Source organism: Mesoplodon densirostris, chromosome 17 (genome assembly GCF_025265405.1).
Source record: "Mesoplodon densirostris isolate mMesDen1 chromosome 17, mMesDen1 primary haplotype, whole genome shotgun sequence".
NCBI classification, from domain to species: Eukaryota; Metazoa; Chordata; class Mammalia; order Artiodactyla; family Ziphiidae; genus Mesoplodon; species Mesoplodon densirostris.
This window is the reverse complement of record NC_082677.1, coordinates 3,921,457-3,947,267: the sequence shown is the minus strand read 5'-3', so window position 1 is coordinate 3,947,267 and position 25,811 is coordinate 3,921,457. Positions and strand designations below refer to the sequence as shown.

Genomic DNA, 25,811 nt, shown 5'->3' with positions numbered 1-25,811 from the left:
TACTAGAAAGAGGGTGTCTGTAATTGTGTGAACTCCTACAGGACGGCTCCGTCTCTACTGCAAAGGGGCTGTAAGTGCTGGGATTCGTTTTTTGGGGGGTTTTTTTTGAACAGTTTTATTGAGGTTTAATTTCTACACCATAAACACTCATTTTAAGTGTACAAGCCGATGATTTTTAGCACATTTGCAGGGCTGTGCAACGATCATCAGAATCCAGTTTTACATCTCCATCACCCCAACAAGATCTCTCCTGACCGTTTGTAGTAACTCCCTAGTCCTACTTCCAGCTCCCAACAGCCACGAATCTACTTTTTGTTTCTATAGATTTGTCTTTCTTGGACATTTCATATAAGCACAGTGGGATTCATTATTCATGTAACTCCTTCCCTCTATGTTCCAACAACTTACAGGAAGCCTCTTAAAACTTCACAATGTTTTATTTTTTTTTAAATTTTTTTTTTAAGCAAAGAATGGTTTATTGCAGGGCCAAGCAAGGAGAAAAGTGGCTCATGCTCAAAAAAACCCCCAAACTCCCACAATATTTTAAAACGTTGTTACTTTGTATGCTCTGTTATCACTGGTTGTTGACAGCATTACCCAAGATTGAAAAGTCCATCTCAGGGCAACCGAGAAGGATACCCCCCACCCCATCGCCCAAGCTGAGCCCATTGAAATTTGTGGTGGCTCACACCATAATTTTACTAAACTTTTATGTCAGGGAAAACTTGCTGTCACTGAGTTGTTTTTTTGAGAACCAATCATTAGATGGTTGATGCTAAGGGTTTGTAGCAGGAATTTTGATCCCAGTTCCAAGCCCAAAGTGCTTGGATTTGGTGTCTCAGGAATTTGCTTTAACTCTGTAAATCTCTTTTTATAAAGCACTTATGTATTTGTTCACTACCATATGTACCTTAAAAAACCCAGCTTTATTGAGGTAAAATTGACATAAAATAAATGGCACATATTTAAAATGTACATTTTGTTAAGTTTTGACACTGATCTGCTTTCTGTCACTATAGATTCATTTCAATTACTAAAGTTTTATACAAAGTCATATAGTTTATATGACTTTTTGTCTGGCTTCTTTCACTCATAATTACTTTAAAATTCATTCACGTTGTAGCTTGTACCAGTAGTTCATTTCTTTGTATTGCCGAGTAGATTCCATTGAATGGATATACCAGCATTTGTTCATCTGTTCATTTGTTGCTGGACATTTTGTTTACAGTTTGGGCTACTACAAATAATGCTCCTATGAACATTTGTTTGCAACTCTTTGTATGGACATATGGCCTCATCTCTATTTGGTAAGTATCTAGGAGTAAAGTTACTGGATCATGCGGTAGGCATATTTCAACTTCTTAAGAAACCGCCAAATTATAGTTACATTCCTACCAGCAGTTGTCACCAACCCTTGGCCTGGTTAGTCTATTTAATTTTGCCATTCTAATAGGTGTGTACCTCATTGTGAATGTAATTTACATTTGCATGCTCACTGATGATAGCAAACATCTTTTCATATGTTTATTTGCCATCTGTGATGGGGGTTCCCAAGACCACCCCTATGCTTTTAGTGAATCTCTAAAAGGATTCATGGGACTCAACATATAGTTGTGCTCATGGCTAAGATTTATTACAGCAATGTAATAAGGATATACAGCTAGATCACAAAAGAAAAGACACGAGCAGTGTCTGGAGGAATCCCATGGAGGTCACACAGGGAAAGTTCATATCAGTTTAGAGAATTGTTTACCAGCCAAATTCCTAGATGCCAGCCAAGGGCCAATTTTGTAAGTAGGTCTTTCTAAGGATAGCAGTCTCTGATCTGCCATGTCAACTCTTTTCTACACACCATCCACTTAATTTCCTTGTTAAAATGTGTTTAAATAGTTAACCTTTTTTTTTAAGTAACTTTTTTTCTTATTGAGTTTTGAGAGTTCTTACTTATTTTGGCAACAAGTCCTTTATCAGATATATTACTTGCAAATATAACCCAGCCTGTGGCTTAACTTTTCATTTCCTTAACTGTGTCTTTTGAAGATCAGAAGTTAGTAACTTTGATCTAAGTCAATTTACCAATTTGTTCCTTCAGATTTCTTTTGATTAGTATTAGTATGGTATAGCTTTTTCTTTCCTTTTAACCCATTTGTGTCTTTAAAGTGTGTTTCTTCTAGGGATCATGTAGTTGGTTCTAGTGTTAAATAACAAGAAAAATAATGTATATATACTCATGTGAATACCATTTTCAGTGCTCTTCAGACCCATATTAACATTTGGTATAATGATTTTTATCTGAAGGGGTTCCTTTACCATATCTTATATAGTAGATCTGGTGGTGATAAATTTTTTCAGCCTAAATTGGAAAAAAACTTCATTTCATCTTCATTTTTTTCTAATCTTCATCTTGAAATCCATTTTTGCTGAGTATAGAATTCCAGGCTGACCATTTTTTCTTTCAGTGCTGTAAAGACTTTGCTCCACTGGCTTCTCACTTGCATTGTTCCAATGAGAAATCTGCTGTGTTCCTTGTCTTTGTCTCTCTGTATGTAGCATATTTTTTTCTGGAATTGTGCCTTCACTGGGGCTGCTTGAGCTCCTTCACATCTATTAGCTATAGCAATAAAATTATAGAACAGTATTTATAATTTAGACTGTCATGCTTAGATGTTAATCACAGTGTGTGTATTTGTGTGTGTGTGTTTTCTATAGGATTCAGGGATTTATGAGAGACTTTCAGAAGATTCTCTCTTTGTGGAGGAGACTTTAGCCCATCTGGAATGTCTTGCCAAAAACGGTAAGTGAAAACTGTTTAGAATCGACTTCCCTTTCGTAATTCTGTTCTCAACTGTTGAAATTGTAGCCTCAATGCATGTCGCTGCTGCTCAGGCCCACAGGTAGGCAAGGGGGAGCTTGTTGGTATGTGAGACCTTGTATGCCTTCTCTTTGCTTAAAAATAAATGGTTCCCCAAACAAACCCTGTCAAGGCATTACTATTATTTTCCCTTCCTCCCACTTCCAACGGTATTTTGTGCTTATGCACAAACAGTAAAATGTATGTTTTTACTATGTGGCTCTTCCTTTATTCCTAAGGCAGTGTCTTCAGTCTATTATCTGTTTCTATTTGCTAAGCCTTACCTTTTATCAAGCTGTAGTAGTAACTACACCTATAGTCGGAGAAAAAGGGAGGTTTTTCCGGTTTGTGTTGTGTATTTTGAAGTTAATTATTTTGTGCATATAACTCAGAATGCTGACATAGTTGATATTTTCCTGCCATTCTCTTATCCTTCTGATTTTGACTTATCATCCATCTCTTAAGGAAATAAAATTCCTTGAGTGAGTTTTGAATAAGGACAACATCTACTGAAAGGTTTATAGAAGCTTTGCAAAGCAAGGTGTAATATCAAATAAGGGTAAAGCTAATAATACCTTGAAAGCTGTAGCCCACTTTCTCCTTTTAGTTTATAAGCTGCTGCTTCCTACAGACACATGTGTCTTGTCTGAACGTATGGATATTTTGCAAGTTTGCATTTTGGGCCTTTTACTGCTATCTGAAAATATACCTGTGCTGTAAGCAGGTTACAATAGGTAGAAGCATATGGGAACTATATTGCAATTGAGCTCAAAGCAGAATAACAACTTCTATAGCTCTTCTGCAGAGAATTAGTTTCTAGGGAATCCTTAAGTATTTGAATGTTTTACAGGAGTTAGCCTAAAATATTACAGTCTGGTTTAAGGAAAAAATGTTTCTCAAACCAGTCCTTGCAAAATGGGATTTACATTCATTTTCTGTTATTTTGGGGACTTTCTGGCTTACTGAATTGGAAACCGAAGCCTCATTTGTTCCTTCCTTCATTCAACAAATAGTTACCGCGCATCTATTCAGTGCCATGCACTGTTCTCAGCTTCCAGGACAGAAGTGAACAAAACATAGAGAGCTAATGCCCTGTGGGAATTTGCCAGTAATAGATGATGTCGTGGGGTGATGAGTGCTATGGAGAGGAAGTAAGCAGGATGAAGGGAACAGAGGGATGGGGTGCTCTCTGTATGGGGTGAGTTAGGCAGAGACTGCAGGAAGGGAGGGAGAACCACGGGCTCTCCAGGAGAAAGTGTTCCAGTGGAGGGAAGAGCAAGTCCGAGTGTCGGGAAATAAGAGGACTGGCGGGCGCCACCGTGAGCAAGGAGGAGGGGATAAAGGAGGATCAGTGGGGAGGCCAGGCCAGGTCCGGGAGGGCCACACGAAGGCCTTCTCTGTCACACGGGCTCTGAAACGCTTTTGGATTTTGTTTTCAATTTCTCCTTCTCCCTGATCCCTGGAAGCCTGTCCAGGTTATCCCTCTCTCGCAGGTCTGAGAACTCTGTGTTGCCTACATAGATTTAACTGAGAGAGAGTATCAGCAGTGCTTGGTGATGTATAAAGAAGCCAGTACAGGGCTTCCCTGGTGGTGCAGTCGTTGAGAGTCCACCTGCCAATGCAGGGGACACGGGTTCGTGCCCCGGTCCGGGAAGATCCCACATGCCGCGGAGCGGCTGGGCCCGTGAGCCATGGCCGCTGAGCCTGCGCGTCCGGAGCCTGTGCTCCGCAACGGGAGAGGCCACAACAGTGAGAGACCCGCGTAACGCAAAAAAAAAAAAAAAAAAGCCAGTACAGTTGTACAAGACAGAACTCAAAGTTTGGAAGACTGTTATGATGCTAGTGAAAAGGTAACATACCCTCTATGTGTTGTATATGCCAAGATAAATACGTGAAGAAAAGGCACTTATCAAGGTATTCATATCTTGATGTAATTTTAAAGCTCAGTTAAATTTTTTCCAGAAGTATACATCTGTCTTATTGTATTGAAAATGCATAAAATGTCTTTTTGTTTGTTTGTTTGTTTGCGGTACGCGAGCCTCTCACTGTTGTGGCCTCTCCCGTTGCGGAGCACAGGCTCCGGACACGCAGGCTCAGCGGCCATGGCTCACAGGCCCAGCCGCTCCACGGCATGTGGGATCTTCCCGAACCGGGGCACGAACCCGTGTCCTAGGCATCGGCAGGCGGACTCTCAACCACTGCGCCACCAGGGAAGCCCCATAAAATGTCTTTTAAAATATTCAAAATATTTCTCCCTCTTTTGAGTTGTATCCTAATCACCTCAATCTTGGTATCCTTTTTATAACTTTTCCCATTTCAAAAGAAATGCATGTTTATTATAGAAAAATCAGCTAGAATAATAAATAATAATCATCTGTAATGTTGGGCTAGTGACTAAGTTCGTCTCTTTTCCTTCTTCATATGTGTGTGTTGTATATGTAGTATTCCATTGTATGTATTTAACACACACAGAAATTTTTCCCATAAAAATTAAATGTAAAAATCCCCCCATCATTTTTCCCATAAAAGTACTGCTTGAATCATGAAGTCTTCACTGTAATAAATTGGGAATATTTTCCCATATCACTGAATATTCTTCTATGTTATCCTCCTTGATTGTGCCATGGTACTTCACTGTGTGGATACACTTTTATTGTGCTCTCTATTCTCTGGTGGTTGCTTTTCCAGGGGAATCTCATGTACCCCGGGCTGTCGAGTGTCACTGGGAATTTCAGCTGAGGCTTCAGGGATTTAATGGGTCCTGGGCCAACTTTTGTTTCTTGGCCTGATTTCTCTCGCCATTTGGTCCCATGAACTGTGCAGTTCATTCCTGCAGGAGCTTGGCCAGAACAGATTTAGGCTGAGGGTATTTCTTAACATCACTGGGTCCATCTTTTTTTCACAGTCAAATATTGGAAGACTAGGAACCTAACCCAGCTTCATACCAAGTGCATGAACATGCTGCAGTAGCCCTCATGGGCGATTACTCTGTTGACAAAGCACAGGAAAGGAGCTGATTGTGTAACCTGCCTGTTCCTTATGGGAGATGGGTGGGTCTGTTACTCCCACACACTGAGAAGACATCTGGACAATAGAAAATTGGCCTCTTGAAGGACTGTACACGTATTAGTGTGGCAATTCTGTTTTTAATCAAACTGTTATAATTTATATTTTAGATTTAATTTTAATCTGGAAGTCGTATGTGGGGAAAGAGAAAGTCATAGGATGAAGAAAAGAGTAAGTTTTCCTTTCCCAGGGAATGTGAGGTGGGAAACAAGGTCAGGGAGCGCAGTGGCCTTAAACTGACTGATTCCTTCATCAGCTGAATGCTCGTCTCCAGCAGGTACACAGTGCCTGGCATGCAGTGGGTGCTCAGGAAATATTAACTGTACTCAGTTAATATTGGGGGTTGAAGATTTCAAGTGTGTCTGCTGTCCAAGGAAAGTAGGTGACCTGTATAACTGGCAGGGCTCTTTATTCTCTTCCTTAAGCTTCAGAGGCAGAAATAACAGGCAGAAGAACTATCCCAGGCTGGCTTTTCCTGTCTGGTCTTGGAGGTTGTCTGGCCTAAGTGAGTGCCACACTATATTCTAAAGGTTACCTGAGTACCCAGAGCTGCTAAGGAGCAGCATACAGTGCTTGGAAGGTCTGAGTGGAAATCTTATCATTCTTAGATACTTTAACAGAGCAGAATCATGTTATTTAACAAAACACTGATTTTTTTTTTTCTCTCAACGGCTATAAGCTTTAAAAGTTCAGGAGTCAAAAATACTGAATATCCCTGTTTAGTGTGGATGAGAGGAGATTTAGCCCAAGTCATGTATGCAAACGATCAGGCTCTGTGATACTAAAATCCCATTGATAACTGTCAGATTATTTGTTCATTTGTGTCTTACCACCATCCCTTCCCTGTTGTTTATCTATTTTGTTATTAGAGTGTATGTTAATCCCAAACTCCTCTAAAACATACATTTATTTTTTTAGAATAGTTTTAGGTTTACAGAAAAAATGAGCAGAAAGTACAGATAATTCACATATAACCTTCCTCTCCCCCTTACAGTTTCCCTTATTATAAAACTTTTGTACTTGTGGTACATTTGTTACAGTTGATGAACCAATATTGATATGTTGTTATTAGCTAATCTGCATAGTTTATATTAGGGTTTGGTTTTACTGTACAGTTCTGTGGGTTTTGACAAATACATGTGACTGTCCACTATTGCAGTATCATATAGAGTAGTTCCACTGCCCTAAAATCTCCTATGCTCCACCTACTCTGCTGTTGTTGGATGAGTATTCTTTAAAAGTCAATTAGATGCAGTGGGTTGATGGTTCTATTCTGTTCAACTATATCTTTACTTATTTTCTATCTGCTGGATCTGTCAATTATTGATAAGGAGATGTTGGAGTCTCCAACTATAGTAGTATATTCATCCATTTCTCCTTGCAGTTCTATGAGTTTTTGCCTCATATATTTTGATGCTCTGTTGTTAGGTGCATACACATTAAATATTGTTATGTTTTCCTAGATAATTGACTCTTTATCATTATGTAATGCCCCTCTCTATCACTGATAATTTCCTTGCTCTGAAGTCTGCTCTGAAATTAATATAGCTACTGCAGCTTTCTTTTATTAGCATTAGCATGGTATATCTTTCTCCATTCCCTTTATTTTAATCTATCTGTGTCTTCATATTCAATGTGAGTTTCTTACGGGCAATGTAAAGTTAAGTCTGTGTCATTTTTTGTTCAATCAGACAGCCTCTTTTAGTTGGTGTATTTAGATCATACATGTTTATCATGATTATTAGTTTAATATCTGCTGTATTTGTAACTATTTTTTATTTGTTCCCCTTCGTTTTCTTTTTCTTTCTTTCCTTTCCACTTTTTTCTGCCTTTGGTTCTAATTGAGCATTTGGTATGATCTGCTTTCTCTCTCTCTCTCTCTCTCTCTCTCTCTCTCTCTCTCTCTCTCTCCCTCTCTCCCTCTCCTTTTTTTTTTAAAGCATATCAATCATACTTCTTTTAAAAATGTTTTTAGTCCACTTTCAAATAACACTACACCACTTCTCTCTAGAGGTAGGGAGATACTTCACAATAGGAACAAAAACTGTAAACCATCTGGTGATGAGACATTTATGGAGAAAATTACAAAATTTTTCTTAATGACAAGTAAGGACCTATATATGTGGAAGGGTGTATACAATATGTGGGAAAACCAGGGTAATAAACATGGCAGTTCTCCTCAACGTAATCTATGAATTCAGTGCAATGCAGGAATGCATAAAAGTACCAACAGAATTTTCACAGAACTTGACAAGTTTGTTCTAAAATTCATTGAGAAGTAGGAGGAGGCTAAGAATTATTGTGATATTTTTTGAATGAGAATAATAAAGGAGGCTTACCTCTCTAGACATCAAGATTTATCTTAAGCTTATAATAATTAAAATAATAGATAATATTTTTGACCATTTATAATCTGCCAGATATTATTCTAATCACTTTCCAAATATTAACTCTCACAATAATTCTATCAGTAATCTTATTTTCCCCACTTCTCCAGTAATAGATGAGGAAACTGAGCAACAGAAATTTAAGTAGTTTGCTTATGATCACACATCTAGTAACTTGTAGAGTTAGGGAATGAATTCAAAAACCTAGCTCTTAACCATCATGCTACCCTGCCTCATGCTGTAGTGAAATACGGACAAACAAATAGACGAGTGGAAGAGACTAGAGTAAAAGCGTGTGTGTGTGTGTGTACATATATGGGACTTCATGTAATAAATTATTAGACTGTATATCTTTTGTCAGAATTTGCTCTGTTTATTCCATTTAAAAATATTTTTATCTTTAATTAGTAATAACAAATACCTCTTTCAAAAAACATCTAGAGGTTCCTGCTACTTGGAGCCACAGCCATTGAAGATCTCCTTCAAGCACGTGTTCCAGAAACGATGACAAATTTACTGAAAGCAAACATAAGAATATGGATCTTGACAGGAGATATACAAGAAACTGCAATTAACATAGGTAATAGACACAAAGAATGTTTTTTTTTAAAAAAAATGGTTGTACGTGTCTCCTAAATATGCCCTAGAGTTTAGAGTGTATGGTTGAGTTTCCCTCAGTAATTGCTTTATATGCCTTCAGGAAAATGTAGTGCAATGAAACCTTGCCGTCATATGGCAGAGAATTTGAACAAACTAAGCAAAGCAAACTCTTATCTTTCCTTCACATTCTTGAAACATAGAATGCAGAATGCCCACATGAATAATATGTAATTTCTTGTCCTTTTCCTCTGATGCTTGAAGTTATCTTATGACATTTCCCCCCCAATGATGTATATATGTATGCTTGAATTATATATGTCTATTCATAAACATCTTGATCATTAGTGAGAATATTCAGTTAGCGTTTTTTTTCCAGGCTCTGATGTCACTTCCTTGCCTTTATAGTTTGTTTTTTTAAAAATTTCACTGTTTGATTGTATGTTAGGGTTGAGGTATGCAGAAAAGGAGTTGAAAAATCAACTTTTAGCTGTGAATGTGTACATTTTGGTAAGAAGGAATTGACATTACTATTTTTCCATGATCATCATGGTAGCCAGCCCTGGGTAGATTAACACATATTATAAAATCACTCTGTATTCATCAGACACCCTTTAAATGATATCTCCACTAATTTGTCTATTCTACATTCATTCACTTAATAAATATTGAATACTTACTACATGCCAGTAAATTCTAGGATCTCGGAATGAAACATTGAGTAATAAAGTCTCTGTCCTCATGGGACTTACATCCAAGTAGACAAGACAGAATTAACAAGCAAATCACTGTCTGTTGTTAATATTATTGCAGTAAGTGCTAAGACTAAAAACAGCAGGGCATAGCCATGGGTAGAGGGGTAATTAGACAGAAAACATGTTAAGGAGGTGACATTTGAGGCAGAGACCCAGATGGAAAGAAGGAACAAGCATTGGGAAGGTTCCAGGCAAAAGTATGGTGAACACAATGGCCCCGGTGTCCTATTTGAGGAAAAGTAGCAAGGCCGGCGTGGGTGGAATACGGGGAGCACAGCAGGTAAAGAGGAGATGAGAGCTTGTCAGGCCACAGTAAGAAATGTGTAGAGTTGTGAGCAGGGGAGTGATATGATCTAATGTGTGTTTTAAAAATACCTGCTGGCCGTTGTGTGGAAACTAGACTAAATGGAAGCCAGGAAATCACTTAGGAAGCGTTTGTAGGAGTCTAGACAAAAGATGACAGTGACTTGTACCAGGATGTGATGGGGAATGTTGGGGAGGGACTCCAGCTGACCCTTGAATGACATGACTTGAACTGCATGGGTGCACTTGTACTTGGATTTTCTTCAGTAGTGCCTAGTGCAGTTCTACAGGATGCAGAACCACAGATACGGACGGCCAACTATAAAGTTATACGTGGATTTTTGACTGTGTGAGGGTTAGTGCCCTTATCCCAGCGTTTTTCAAAGGCCAGCTGTAAATTTGGGATACATTTGGTGGGTTGATCTGTCAGCCCTCATTGATGTGGGTGCAGTGGGTGCAGATGACTGTTTATAAGAGTTTTGCCGTGAAGGGAGCAGAGATCTAGGGTGGTAGCGGAAGAGAACATATAGTTGACGAAGGGTTGGTTATTTCTGAAGGAGCTACTTTACCTCTCTAAGCGTCAGTTATCTTGTCTGTAAAATGGGATGATAATAGTTTTTACTTCATAGGGTTCTTGTGAGGATGCCTTGAGGTAACCCCCGTGAAGAGTTTAGCTTGGTGCAAAGCACTTAGCCAGTCCTGCAGGAATGTTAGATGTTAACGTGATTAATAAAGACTCGCAAAAGGGGTCCAGCCATGATGCTGACACTCATTTATCCATCTGACAAACATCTGGAAACATACCATGCATAGGCTCTCCTTTTTCCAGCTCTTCTACATTTCTGCTTTAATGTGACTTGCTATGTTTCTTGAGTACCACAAACTCAGTGACCACAGTAACTTAGTGCTTGTCTTGTGAAGAGGCTCAGATGACCCAGCACCATAAAAAAGGACAGTTGCTTTCTCTCCACCTTGCTAAATTACGTCTTTGCCGAGCCCACTACCTGACACTGTTAGTTTTACCTGAGCCTTCACCTGTCTCTTCAGCTCAGGACTGAAACACAACCTAGATGAGACCCAGCAGTTATTGTTAAGAGCAGAATTTGCTTATCGAATGAGACTTACTTCTGTTACCAGACGTCTACAATTCACTTGAAGCACGCTTTGCTCAGAATAAATGGATTGGGTTAGCTAATTGCTATATTGAACTGCACCCATTTCAAACAAGTGTTTAGTAACTGTGGTGGATTTGAAAAAAGAAAGGAAACAAACTCGATTTCTCAGAGTAGGGCTTGAAAACCCTGGGAAGAACCGGCAGGCCTAGAATGAAGAGCAGTACACACACATAGTGGGCATAGGTCAATCATACGTGTTTAGGGGAAAGGGCAACACACGCATGTTGTAGCGGGGAGTCCACAGGGGCAGCGCTGGCCCACTGGAGGGGCAGCCAGTGCGTCCGTGCCTTTTGGAATCGAGTATCCACCATTGGCACAGGTTTTTAGTTTTTAAAAGATAATTGTGTTTTGATATAAAATATCCTGATTTATAACTGTTGCTTAATGTATAAAATGTTGTAAGGGCAAAGCAAAACACGTCTGATGGCTTAGTGCAGCTCGCCATCCCCCGACCCTTTCTGAGTTCTGGGTCCTAGATTGGACTTCACTGTCTTCGCTTAGAGGCTGCTCAGGAAGAGGAGACCAGCTGAAAGCCAGTCAGTAAACTTTGCCTGGTAGAAACTGAAGACTGTGCTGACATAATTTGTTTTCGTAGAGGCTTTCTGAGCTCTTGCTTTTTTCCCCAGAAAAGCAAGAGCCTTTGGTTAGAGAGCTTTCACGTTACTTTCATGGGTTTGAATGGCTGATGAATGATTCAAAGAGAAAAAAGGTTGAGAGCTGGTTCTGTGAGCTGACATCTTTGCATCTTTGAAGAGAAATGTATAGCAGAGTGGTTGAAAAGACAGGCTTCAGAGTTATAAAGACCAGGGTTTGAACCTGAATCTTCTTCTGCCTCTACATTTATCAGCCGGAGCCTTTGTGGACTTTTCTAACCCCCAGTTGTCTCATTAATAAAATGGAGATGGTCATGATACCTCTGTTTGTTGTGATGATTAGGTGAGATGGTGTCTGTGAAGTTCTTCCTAAGATGTTGTATTGGGCAGACTGAGGGCTTTGTAGATGTTAGCTGCTGGCTTTATGAATATTGTGACTGTTGAGATTACCACCATCTCTCAAGGAGGTAAAGCTGGCTGACATGGTGCAGTTAAAAGACTATGCATAGTCTTGACACAGGTTCCAAACAGAATTTGGCTAAGGATTTGGCAGTAGGTTTACTTCCAGGAATCAGTTTGTCAGGATTGTGTTTTGTCGACAGCAACAAGTGGAAATAAGGGTTACCGTCACACATTTTGGGGGCACATTTTCTAAGACCAGTTTCTCAGTCTACTACCTTCTGGGAGTTTCCTGAGAACATGGCTTGACATGCATCTGCTGCCTCTTGACCTCAGGAGGACACGTATCCTTACCTTTGGTTCACCAATGACTTTGTGTGTGGTTTGTTCTCGTTTGTGTTAGCTTTGCTTCCTTAGGTTTCAAGAGGCTTATCACATATCTGTTGTAAATCTTCCTTTGCACCCAGTGTAAGGCTGGGTACGAGTAGAAGCACTCAGAACTTGCACGCTGATTTGATTTGCATTCTCATCATAATGCATGGAGACTGTTTAGCCTTTGCTTAGAATCAGCCAGTGGAGTCAGCAGTAGCTTCTGGAGAGAGGAAGGCTCCTCACGGGGGCAGCGCCAGGACCCTTGATGGGAGGCTGGCTTGCCCTCTGTGTCTGGTTTCTGTCCCTGAGCAGCTGCACAAATGTTAACTTTCCAACGTGAGCACTGGGTCAGGAGCTGCCAGCATTCAGGCAGTTAACTTCGCCAGTAACCTATTACAAAATATAAGTGGACACGTGGACATTACAATAAAACATGTCAGGAAGTCATGAGAATTCTTTGAAAAGTTTAGAATCTCTGGTTTTGAAAAAGCATTGCAACAATGCAAAGCAAATATCCACATGCTCCAAATAGAACTTTAATTTAAAGATCATCATATTTGATGGAATAGAACACTGTTTACCTAGGAAGCATCAGATAAACCAATAATTCATGAAGAAGACAATTTAAAAATGATTCTCTCCTTGTAATTGAACAGACTACATACATAAACAGGCATTTTGAATCACATACATATGAAGCTACTTTTGTTATTTTGTACTACATCTACAAGTTTCAGGAAATTTCAATGGAAACATTAAAATGATAGTGTATAAATTTACATTTAAATTCCAACTTACATGAAATTGATTTGTAGGAAATCATTTTAGAAAATTTGTTCCATAGGAATCATCAGTTATACATGTACAAAAATTTAATTTTCAAAATTATTTATCAGAAATTTACCACAGAGTTCTTACAGCCTATAAAACTCTCTTAGTAGTTGTAGCAATAGTTATATTAGCAGAAAGATCCTGCTCAAAATTAAAAATGATCAAAAATTACAATCTTGCATTTGTCAAGAGTAACATTGCTTTCAATTATATTGCTTGAAAATTAAGTTGCTAAAAGTAAATTTTGATGATCTAATAAATGAATCTGCAGAAAATTAAGGCAGAAGAATCTTATGATCAATCAAGATTTCACATTAATAAAGTATTTCTTGCATTATATAAAATGATGGCACCAAAACATAACTTTTTGCAGTTTGTAAGTTTATGTTGTTATTCACCATTACACCTGTTACGTTTTGTAAGTATAAAATATTTTTAAAGAAAACCTTTATATTTTCGTATCTGTGATGGCATTTCCTCCTTCCTTTTTTTTTTTTTTTTTTTTGTGAACAAGGGGCCCACATTTTCATTTTGCTGAGAAGGAAGCTGGAGAGGATATATTGAAGATTCGTGGGGAGAAGAAAGAGTATGAGAGGGTTGTCTGGAGAGTGGGAGGGTGCGTGGACCAGTGGGCAGCTGCTGAATTATATGCACACACACCATCTCCTTAGGACAACCATTAATTCTCAGAGAGGAAAACTGAGCCTGTGAGATGGAGGAGAAATACTGTCCTAACTTGCTCAACCTGTGAAGAGCTCGCCTCTTAACAACTGAATCACTACTTCCCATTATTTTCCACAGCTGGGTTAGTTCCTTTCGTTTATCCAGGAGCTTTCATATCATGCCCCTTTAACCCTTTGGGAGGAAAAGAAAGTGACCTATCATTGAACTATCTGTTTGTTAGTGGATGTCTCCTCAGCTTCACACAGCTTAAAATGACTGCTTTTATAAAGACTCAACCTTTCTGGTAAGGGTTCATCTATCTCAGCGATGGTTTCATTCTTCTAGATACAGATTGTATTTGGGCCCACTTAGGCTAATTCTGTATATGTATTTATTTCTCTAATTTTAAAAGTGAGAATGACTTAAAATTTTCAAATTGGAAAATGCTTCCTGAGATGTACGAGAAATGTACACATTTATTTCTTTTGGTCATACCTTGGATGATATTAATAGTAGACTAGGTATCATACCATTGATATAGCAATTTGACAGAGCAGAACTTGGCTTCCTCAAAAACTTGGAATTATTATAAAGCATAAACTGAAGCTCATGTCGTAAAAAGATAATAAAAATAAAAATCTATAGACATTGAAAAGTACAGATTTAGCCATTAGTTATATGCACCTTCCCAATCTTTTCTGTTTAAGTTGCCTTTTAAGATTTAAATGAACCAATTTTTTGATTCCTTTTCCTTTTACAACCCCTTGCTCAGTTTTTGTGATGAGCTACTGGGGTTTGAAATAGTCGTGAGGCAGAAAGTATGGTAAAGGAAGAATATAAATAGATTTTTAAAATGAGCTCATGCAAGGCATTGAGCCATCAAATATGTGACATCTTTCTCTTTTTGTAGCATATTCCTGTAAACTGTTATCAGGTCAAATGCCTCGTATTCAAATTGAATGCAAATTCATTAGAGGTAAGTGATTTTTAAAATTATATTTAATATGAATGTAACCAACTTGTTACTTGAGGGTTACCCAGCTCCTTTAAAATCTACATAAGATTGCCTTCAACTCCCACTCAAGTCCATTGGAGAGTCTAGATTTGCTCCAAGATGCTTTCCCAAGACTCTGAAAATTCTACTGGTTTTCTGTTCTATGTCAGCCCTGGTTCCCACTTATTCCTCCCTCTGTCTGAGGCTAGTCCTTTATCAGCCCCCTGGTGTCATACCAAATCCAGGATTCAGATCCTTCATTTTTAAAATGGAAAGAGGAGAAAAAAAAAATCTGTCTATACAGCAGTCGTTATGAAAAGGTTGAAAAGACAGATGGCATTTACCTTGCAAGAATGAAAGGACTTTGGAATTCAGTATTGAACATCCTTGCCCTTAAAAGTTAAATGGCCAGTTCTGTTCAATATTTTTTACTGTATCATTTTCTTAGACTCATTTTTAAAGAATTTTAAATAGATTTCATTTATTCCTTTTCTGACACTCTTCCTTTAAAAAATGTAGGTCTGAGTTTCTGACATGATCATTCTTCTCTACGAAAAACTTTAAAAGATATTTCTTACAAGGCAGATCTGCTGGTGATGAATTTCCTCAGTTTTTGTTTGTCTGAGAAAGTTTTTATTTCTTTCACTTTGAAGGTTAATTTCACTGGATATAGAATTCGAGGTTGGGGTTTCTTGTTCTTTCAGTACTTTAAATATTTTACTTTCTTCTGGACTGCAAGGTTTGTGATGAGAATTCTATCATTTCTTATCTTTATTCCTCTACAGGTAAGGTGGATTTTTTTCCCCGCTCTGGATTCTTGCAAGATTTCCTCTTTGTTTTTGGTTTTATGCAGTTTGAATATGATATGCCTAGGTGTAGATTTTTGGCATTTACCCTGCTTGGTATTTTCTGAACTTCCTGGATCTGTGCTCTTGTGTCTGCAATTAATTTTGGAAGATTCTCAGTCATTAGTACTCAAACTTTTCCTCCTGTTCTCTATTTCTTCTCCTTCTAGTATTACAATTGCTTGTATGTTAGACCTTTTAAATTGTCCCACAGTTCTTGAATATTCTGTTGTGGTTTTTTTTTTTTCCTCTCTGAATTTCACTTTGGGAAGCTTCTGTTGACATATCTTTAAGCTTGTTAATTCTTTCCTCAGCTGTGTCCAGTCTACTGTTGAGCCCATAAAAGACATTCTTCCTTTCTGTTAGTGTTTTTACAGCCCTGTGGGTGTGGTGTTAGGGCATGTGGGAGGGGAAGTGTTCTGTAATCTTACAATTAAATCTCAGTCTTTAACTGAAACTGTGCCACTTATGTCTTCATAAGTGTTTCTTAGTGCTTTCTTTCTCCCCTTAGGTGAGACAGGGAGGCCCGAGGGGGCTGGAGTAGGGTACATGCCTTTCCCTCCAGGTGGGATAAGGCTCTGGTAAAGTCTTTAACCTGGGAGACTAGGCTTTTGCAGTGGAGAATGCTCTGGGCATATTTCAAAACGGTTACTTTTCCCCTCCTTCTGCTGAGCCATGAGGGGAATTTTTTTAGCTTTTCACCATGAGAACCTCACCGTGAGGTTCTCAGAGGTAAACGCACAGAAGTGTGAGGGCCACCCGCTAAGACTGCAACCCAAGGAGTTTCTCACTTTTGTGCTAGTCCACACTCAGCCTCCAACAATTCCTCAAAATCACCATTTAAGTGTTCCTACTTGCTTATGGCTCCAGCTTCTGTTCCAGATAAACAGATTTCAGCTGTAATTCTCTGTGTTCACCCGTCTCTCCAGATTTTGGGGTGGCAGTTAGTCCTGTAACCTCAGTTCTCTGATGGATGCAAGCGGAGTTGATATTCAGTACGTTCAGCTTTTTTTCTGTAACAATGGCAGTGACATTCTTACAGAAACCTAGAATCATAGAGGTTTATTTCTTACCCTCTACTGAACTTTTATAGTTTTCCTATACACTCATTTAAATGTATTTTTCTTAGTACGTTAAATCCTCATAAGCCAATGGTATAATTTTTGCTTTAAACAGTTCACTGCGGGGCCTCCCTGGTGGCGCAGTGGTTGAGAGTCCGCCTGCCGATGCAGGGGATACGGGTTCGTGCCCCGGTCTGGGAGGATCCCATATGCCGCGGAGCGGCTGGGCCCGTGAGCCATGGCCGCTGAGCCTGCGCGTCCGGAGCCTGCGCGTCCGGAGCCTGTGCTCCGCAGCGGGAGAGGCCACAACAGTGAGAGGCCCGCATACTGCAAAAAAAAAAAAAAAAAAAAAAAAAAAAAAAAAAAAACAGTTCACTGTGTTTGAAAGAAATTAAGATAAAAATAGTCTTTTATACTTTACTCATAGATTTACATAACTTTAGATTTTCATGGGTTTTTTTCTGCTTTTCATGTTATATTCTATTTCACTAAGTGTATATTTTTAATCTAAACCATTTTTCCCCAGCTCCTTGATTTTTATGTATCAAATAATCACTATTTATTAGAACTTTAAGTTTTCTTCTGAGTAAATACTTTTATTACATGTATAGCAGTCATGGTTCTTAACTGGAAGCAAGTGTGTGTGTGTGTGTGTGTGTGTATAAAGATTTATTGAGCTGTACGTTTAAGATTTGTGCATTTTACTGTCTGCCTATTATACCTCAATAAAGTATTCAACGTAGTATAAGAAAAGAAATCTCATCATGTTAAAGGAGTAGTTAATTCATGTCTTACCTCTTCATAGCATATAATAGTGATGGTATCTTTTCTATCATTTTTCTTTATTTCTCAATTTAGTTTGCATGTGTTTGGGGTTGTATATGGCTTTTGTACTATTAATAAGGCCTTTAAAAAATTAATTAATTCACTTTTGGCTCCGTTGGGTCTTCATTGTTGCACGCGGGCTTTCTCTAGTTGCAGTGAGCGGGGGCTACTCTTCATTGCAGTGTGTAGGCTTCTCATTGCGGTGGCTTCTCTTACTGCGGAGCATGGGCTCTAGGCGTACGGGCTTCAGTGGTTGTGGCGTGTGGACTTACTAGTTGTGGCGCATGGGCTCAGTAGTTGTGGCTTGTGGGCTCTAGAGCACAGGCTCAGTAGTTGTGGCACATGGGCTTAGTTGCTCCACGGCATGTGGGATCTTCCCGGACCAGGGTTCGAACCCGTGTCCCCTGCATTGGCCGGCGGATTCTTAACGACTGTGCCACCAGGGAAGTCCCATTAATGAGGGTTTTAAAAGTATAACATAGAGCAGCATCTTCTTATGTTTTATAAAGCCCCTCCATTGTTAAATATTAGATGAAAGCTGAATTATAGTTTTTATTTCTCCAAATTATATACACCAAAGGAAACTGAGACATATGTTCAAATTTGTGTTTACAAAATTTGTGAACATTTTGGTCTCGATTACATAGGTAATTAGAATTATCCAGAAGCTAGTCTTAGTGTAGCCTACTTTGGAAGGCTTTATTTCACTTAAATATTGTGGTTTAAATAGTGATCCTTGGTACTTTGTCTAAGCTTTTCTCATGTTTTAAGTTCCTGTAAACTTTAAAGTTATATCATTTTCAAAGCTCGTTATCCCTAAATAATCATTATGAAATACTGATGTACTTGTTTTACATGATTGAAGCATATAATGCAGTTTTCTCGTATAATGTGCTGCCAGTGACCAAACTGTATTTTTTTTTTTTTTTTTTTTGCGGTACGCGGGCCTCTCACTGTTGTGGCCTCTCCCGCTGCGGAGCACAGGCTCCAGATGCGCAGGCTCAGCGGCCACGGCTCACGGGCCCAGCCGCTCCGCGGCATGTGGGATCTTCCCGGACCGGGGCACGAACCCGTGTCCCCTGCATCGGCAGGCGGACTCTCAACCACTGCGCCACCAGGGAAGGCCCCAAACTGTATTTTACGTCATTAATTTCAGAAAGTCAGCCACAAAATCACATTCTAGAATGAACTATGTCAGAATTGGCTTAACTCCTGTTGGTATTGGCAGCAGAAGCAGTGGAAAAGAGAAACAGATAAATAAATTAGGGACGAGAGAAAAAAATTAAACATTAAAACTGACAGTTTTAGCTTCAAGCATCTAGTGTTCCTAAGCAATTGTAAAATTGAAAACAATATGGTAGTTAGAAAAGCACCAAGTTTTGGGTTCAGTAATCAATGAAATGTGGGAAAAGTTATGAAAGTAGAGGCAGCCTTCAATTTTGTCAGATTCCATTTGGGGGAGAGGACAATTGCAGCCACTTGAGACCATTCATGGGACGTTCAGTCAACCGTGTGGGAAGAGTAGAGGTGGAAATGTTTAATACGATGTATACGTTATGTTACACTTAATAGTTCTACACAGTGTGAAATCCAATTTCATGCTTTTGAATTCCATCTGTTATTAGACCTTCAAATTTATATAAAGGCCTCAGTAATTCAAGGGTTATTATATTACCTTTTAATTCAGGAAACACAGTTATTGCATTTGAGTAATAAGTAATGAAGGCCCTTTAGGAAAAGAGGCTTGAGGATTATTTTATTAAATCTTTTGGTGCTTGATACCTGTTGTGCTTTTTAAAATTTTCCCCCAAGTGGCACATTTTGTTAAAATTTCATTTATTAATATGTTAAGGAAAGTAGAGATCTTAAATCTCCTCTATTGATCATTGAATATAAGTGAAAATTATAGTTCAGAAAAATAATTAAATAATAAACTTAAATATGATTTACTACTTTATGGCATTCATTTTAGCGAGTCGTAGAAATAAAGCAGATACCTCAATAAATATTTGGTACACTCATCAGGTCCACCAGTCTTTCAATAAATGGTGATAACTGATATTTTTCAGTTTTTTTTTTATTCTACTTGCATTTGATGAAGGAATTTTCTTTACTGTTAATCTATATCACTTAAAATTTCATTACATGTTTTGGTTGAAATACTCCACTACTTGAATGTTTGACTCTGTCACTGGCATGGGAGTCATTTGTGTAAAAGTTTGAGCTTTCAACAGTTTATGTGAATTTTGAAGGAAAGAAAGGATGGGGTAAAAAACAAAATAAGGTACAGGAGGTGACTCCTGCATCTTAAATCAAGTTTCTACAACAGTCCTTCTCTCTACAACAGTCCTTCTCTCTTAGACACCTGATACACAGTTTTACAGAGGTCGACCCCATTATTCTGTTCCCATCTTTTAAAGTTTTTCCAAAATTTCCCCTAACTTCCTCGTCTGCTATTAGCACCCTTCCGTATTTTCCAGCTAAGAATTCACTCCTACTTACATACCTTTTCAAAAACAGCTTTATTGAGATATAATTCACATGGCATAAAATTAATCTGTTTAAGATAATTCAATGGATTTAAATGCATTTACAGATATACGCAACCATCCACAGAATCAATTTTAGAAACTTTTCATCATCTCTAAAACAAACTCTGTACCCTTTAGCTGTCATCTCCCTCACCCTCCTTCCCCCCACCCCTAAACAACACTCACCTACTTTCTGTTTCTATGGATTTGCCTCTTGTGGACTTTTATATTAATCAAGTCATATAACAGGCAGTCTTTTGTGACTGGCTTCTTTAATTTACCATAATGTTTTCTAGGTTCATCCACGTTGTACCATGCATTAGTACGTCATACCTTTTCTTATAGCTAAAGAATACTTCATTGTATGGATATACTGTATTTTGTTTATCCATTCATCAGCTTGTTTCCACTTCTAGGTTAATTATGAATAATGCTGCTGCTTGTACATTAATATACACATTTTTGTGCAGACATATGTTTTCATTTCTCTTGAGTGTATATACACTAATGAGTGGAATTGCTGGGCCATTCAGTAGTTCTACGTTTAATTGTTTGAGGAACTGCTGGACTATTTTCCGAAGTTGCTGCACCAGTTTACGTTCTGACCAGCAGTGTATGAGAGTTCTGATTTCTGTACATCCTCACCAACACTTGTTATTATCTGACTTTTTAACTTTAGTCATGCTAGTGGGTATGAAGTGGTATCTCATTGTGGTTTTGATTGGCATTTACCTGATGACTAATGATCTCACACATCTTTTCATGTTATTTATTTACTTTTAAATTTCAATTCTGTGAGATTTTCACAGGGAAGAAGGAAGTAAACATACGCCTTAATCTACCATCTAGACTCAAAAGGTCTTTTCATTTATATTTAAGATGATAAAGATAAAGTAATTTTCCCCTCTTTGTTTTAGGCAACACAACAAGTGATTAATCAGAACTGCCAAGATCTTGGAGCCTTGTTAGGTAAACAAAATGACCTGGCCCTAATCTTTGATGGTAAAACATTGAAGCATGCCCTCCACTTTGAAGTTAAGAAGAGCTTCCTTAATTTGGCCCTCTCATGCAGAGCAGTATTATGTTGTAGGTAAGAATATATTCACTCTTGTGTTTTTTCCTGCTATATTTAATATTGCTTATGTGAAGAAAATATAGACATGGAAGTATAAGTTTTTGTAGAGACAAAGTTCCTTCCTGGGAAAATATTTGCTCAAACTGAAATGAAAAGTCTGAATTTAATTCATATTGTCAGGTTTAAGATTTATTCAAAAGCAGTTTATAATTTTTCAGTGGTACATTGTTCATTGATGTAATGGCCAAATGAAAGAAGTCTTTCAGGTAGAACAAAGGCCCTCCGTTTATTTACAGTGAGGGGCAAATTTAAAAACAATTCACTGACACCTAGAGGAAAATGAAGTTATGAGTAGGAGTGCAAGCAAAAACATTGTTTTTTTAAAAAAAGCAAATCATCTACAACCAAGATGCCTGGAACTGAGAAAATCCTGAAGCTATGTACAGAATAGTTGTTCCTTGCTCCTCAGTAAAAAAAGTAAATGGACCAATTCTTAGAGCGTGTTAGTGCATTGGACTCGTCAGTATTATCACAGTGGTCCTCAATCAGTGCGGTCCACTCTACGCTTCACACACCTCCCTTAAATGTCCTTCTGTGTTCACTGTCATTCAGCATCTACTAAAAATATTCAGCAACTTCTGTTCTTCACTCTGCTTTCCCCTGAGCTGTCTGTAGTTTATTTAGCCTTCAGGATTCTTTGTGACCTAGTCTTCTATCAGTTAGAGCTGACAGACATGATGGAAAGCTGAATTCAAATCCAGCTTAGGTGAAAAGGGAATTGATTAGGTCACATAGCTGAAAACTCTGCAGGTAGAACTGACCTCAAGAGGAGCAAGCAAACTCATCAATAATCAGTTCACCAAAATGGTTTCTTTTAACCGTTCAGATTTGATAAACCGGTTTTTATTTTGCATCATAACAGTATTTTGAGGAATTCTCACTTTTTCTCTGCTCTCACTCCCTACCCATGCTGGTGGAAACTGGAAGGGACAATGAAAAGATGTACCAGAGAGGCAGGGAGGGGAAACACAGGGGCTGATTTTGCCACTAAGGATGGATATTCCAGCAGTTGGCTTGTGTGGACTATTGGTGATTTGTCCTAAATCTGGCTTCACTTATGGTTTGATGTGGGCTCAAACAGTGTCTCCTGTGTGATTCATCTGGTGCAGGCTTTATCCCCAGGCTGGTTCCCATTTGGCAGTGGCAGACCTGAGCCTCACATCCTCATAGGTTTGTGTCCAGGGGAAGATTTACATACGCTCTCTCCCAGAAATGGGGCATCATCTCTCATTGGCTCTGAAAGTAAATACTTGCTGTCAGGAGCCTAAAATGAGAAGCAAAAACAGAGGGATTATTTACATGCTGGTAACCGTGAAAGTGCTGCTGTACCCCTAGGTCTAAAGGGATCAGAGGAGGTCGTGGTCACTGGGACCTGAAAGGAGAGGGTCCTGCAGAGTGGGCTGCCCTGAGAGGAGCAGTGAGCTGTGGCAGACAGACAACCAGATGGGGAGGACATTGCAGGGAGGAGCAGGGAATGACCAACCTGACCTCACTCTCCTCCCCTTCCAGCTCCTGCAGGGGTCACTCACCAGCCGGCACAACTATGACTCCAACTCAATTATCCAGGCTTATGTGATCCGGTGCCTTGGTTTCTCCGTGTCCTCACTCTTAAGTGTCCCCATCAGATGAACAGTAAACATAAATGCACGTAAAAGTGAAGTCTGCTGACTGAGCTGTATGCTGAACTGGTGAAAACAACTGGGTATGGAATTGGCTGAAACTGTTACTTAAAAGAGGAGTGGAGGGCAGTAAAAAAGAAGAGCAGGCTGCATCTCCCACATCCTTCATGGCTTTAAAATTTTATGATTTAATTTTATTTTTCTACACATTCTGCTAAAATTTCATTAAGAATTTTTAGTCTGTGCCCCTGAAGGATACTTCTTTGTGGTTTTCTTTCCTTTAATGTCTTTGACCAGCATTGGTATCGGGATAATCCCAGCCTGATAAAATGAGCTGGGAAGCGTTCCTCTGTTCTGTTTTCTAAAACACTTTCTGTAGCATTAGTAGTATTTCTTCCTAAGATGTCTGATACATTCACTGTTGACACAATCTGGACCTAGACTTTCCATTTGACAGATTTTGATGAATCATTCAATTTCTTCAGCACATATTTAGGTATTTTCTACTTCTTCAGTTAGTTTTGGCAGTTTGGGTCTTTCAAGGAATTTGTTTATCTAGTTGTCAAATGTGTTGGCATAAAGTTCTTCACAGGGTTATTTTATTTTTTTTGCTGTTGTGTGATTTGTGGTAGTATTCCTTCTTTCCTTCCTCATGTGGATAATTTGTGTTTACTCTCTCTTTTTTTTTCCTTGATTAGTCTAGCTTGGGCTTCACCCATTTTGCTGATCTTTTCAAAGGGCCAACTCTATGGTTTGTCCAGTTTCTATTTGCCTTCTGATATATATATAGCATATATAATGTGTACATATATATTATATATATAACATATTAATATATATTATATAGTCATATAATGTATAATCATAATATATAATAATATAATATTCCAATATATAATACAACATATTCATATCTGTATTATTTTCTACTTTCACCTTACTTTAGATTTCATTTATTTTTCTTTTTCTAGTTCTTTAAGGTAGAGGCTTTTATAGTTGATTTTAAGTTTTTCTACTATAAAGCATTTCAAGACATAAATATTTCTTTAAGCAATGATTTAACTACAGCTGACACATTTTGATATGTTGTCATTTAGTTCAAGGTACAGTATTTTCCTTGCAATTTCCTTTTTGACTCATGGGCTATTTAAATGTGTGTTGTTTAATTCCCACACATTTAGGTATTTCCTATCTTCCTTCTGTTATTGATTTCTAACTTAAATCTATCGTCAGCGTAAATACTCGGTTGTTTTTTTCTCTCCATACTTTGAATTTGTCATTCTGTTGTCTTCTGGCTCCATTGTTCCTGACGAGAAGGTCATCTTATTGTTGTTGCCCTGTATGTGATGTATCATCTTCCTCTTGCTGCTTTCCATATTTTCCCTTGTCATTGGGTTCCTGCAGTATGCCTATGTTGCCACTAAGTGTAGTTCTCACTGTGTTTATTCTACTTTGGATTCATTGTACCCCTAAGTTAATGTGTTTTAACCAAATTGCAATGTTTTCAACTGTTATTTCTGCAAGTATTTTTCTGCTGCTTTTGTTTTCCTTTACCTTTACTCCAATTACATATATGATTGAATGCTTGATGTTGACAAGAGATCTGTGGCACTGTGCATTTTTCTTCAGTTTTCCTCCCTTTCTTCTTTGGAATAGATTTTTTTTTTTTTACTGGTCTAATTTCAGATTAGTTGATTCTTTCTTTTCCCATCTCAGATCTGAAGTTCATATAGTATATTATTTCTTCCCTAGAGTTTCTATTTTTTAATAGTTTGCATTCTTCTTTTGGGATATCCTGTTTTTTGTTGATTTATAATTGTCATAGTTTCTTTGATTTTTTTGGAAAGTAATAATGTCTGTTCAGTTGAAAAGGGTAGGAATTAGCTGTTTAATGTCTATTTTGAATTCCTACTGTGTTTTAGGATTATGTTTTCTTATTGCATTATATAGCATATTCACTTTTTTTTTGTCTATCCCTAGTAGATTTCTCCCCCTTATTTCAGATATTGTGAAATAGACCACTTTGGAACTTCTGTGCTGTTTCAGCCAATAGAATGACAAAATGAACTTTTCCAGACATGACTGTAAAGACTATCAATTAGGTATAATCAATTCCAGGATTAGGGAGATTTGGCTTAATGCCCACATATGGAAACATGACTTAAAATATTTTATTGATTGAAGCTCAACTAACAGATAGTTGTTAAGACTAATATTATTTTAGGCTGTATTTTCATATATGGGTGGGGAGCTCCAAAATCAGAATAGTGATAGTCCAGTGCTCTTCTTAACTGGTCAGAGCTGACTTGGAGCTTTGGTAAAGGGTGCAGAACTGCATGAAGAAGTGCTTGAAGGACTTGAGGGTGTGTGGCAAGGGGCAGAGAAGGCTTACTAGGTTGGCCCCTGATATTGGGAGAACTTGGTTGCCAAGAAGATGGAATTAAGATTTGAATTAAGACATGAAGAGTCAGACTTGAGATTAATCAAACTGAGTTAGTTTTTTTCCCCTTCACAAATATCACAGTCTAAATATGAAAGTGATCATCAGTCTAAATGGTGAAGTTATTATCATTGCAAGTATTTCAGTAAAAGAACCAGTATCTCTTGATGGGAACTAGGCTTACAAATGGTTTCTAACATCCTCTACTTCAGAAACTTTTCATATTATACCTACGATGTAGTGATGGTAATGCATTATATTCTCTTCATTATGAAGCAAAAGTTTTTACCAACAGTGCTTCTACCTTAAAATTTGGAGTGTGTTCTAATCAAGGAACCCTTCTCTCTCCTCAGTTTTTAATAATCTCAC

The 25,811-nt window shown here is 38.2% G+C and overlaps 1 long non-coding RNA gene across 1 annotated transcript; it reads left to right on the top strand.

Annotated features, from left to right (window-relative positions):
• LOC132477633 (uncharacterized) lies at window positions 1-23,077 on the top strand. The gene is made up of 6 exons (XR_009530303.1): window positions 1-70; window positions 1,229-1,307; window positions 2,710-2,794; window positions 8,746-8,884; window positions 21,166-21,338; window positions 22,893-23,077. It is a non-coding gene; the product is annotated as an uncharacterized LOC132477633 (long non-coding RNA).
• The last annotated feature ends 2,734 nt before the right edge of the window (window positions 23,078-25,811 follow it).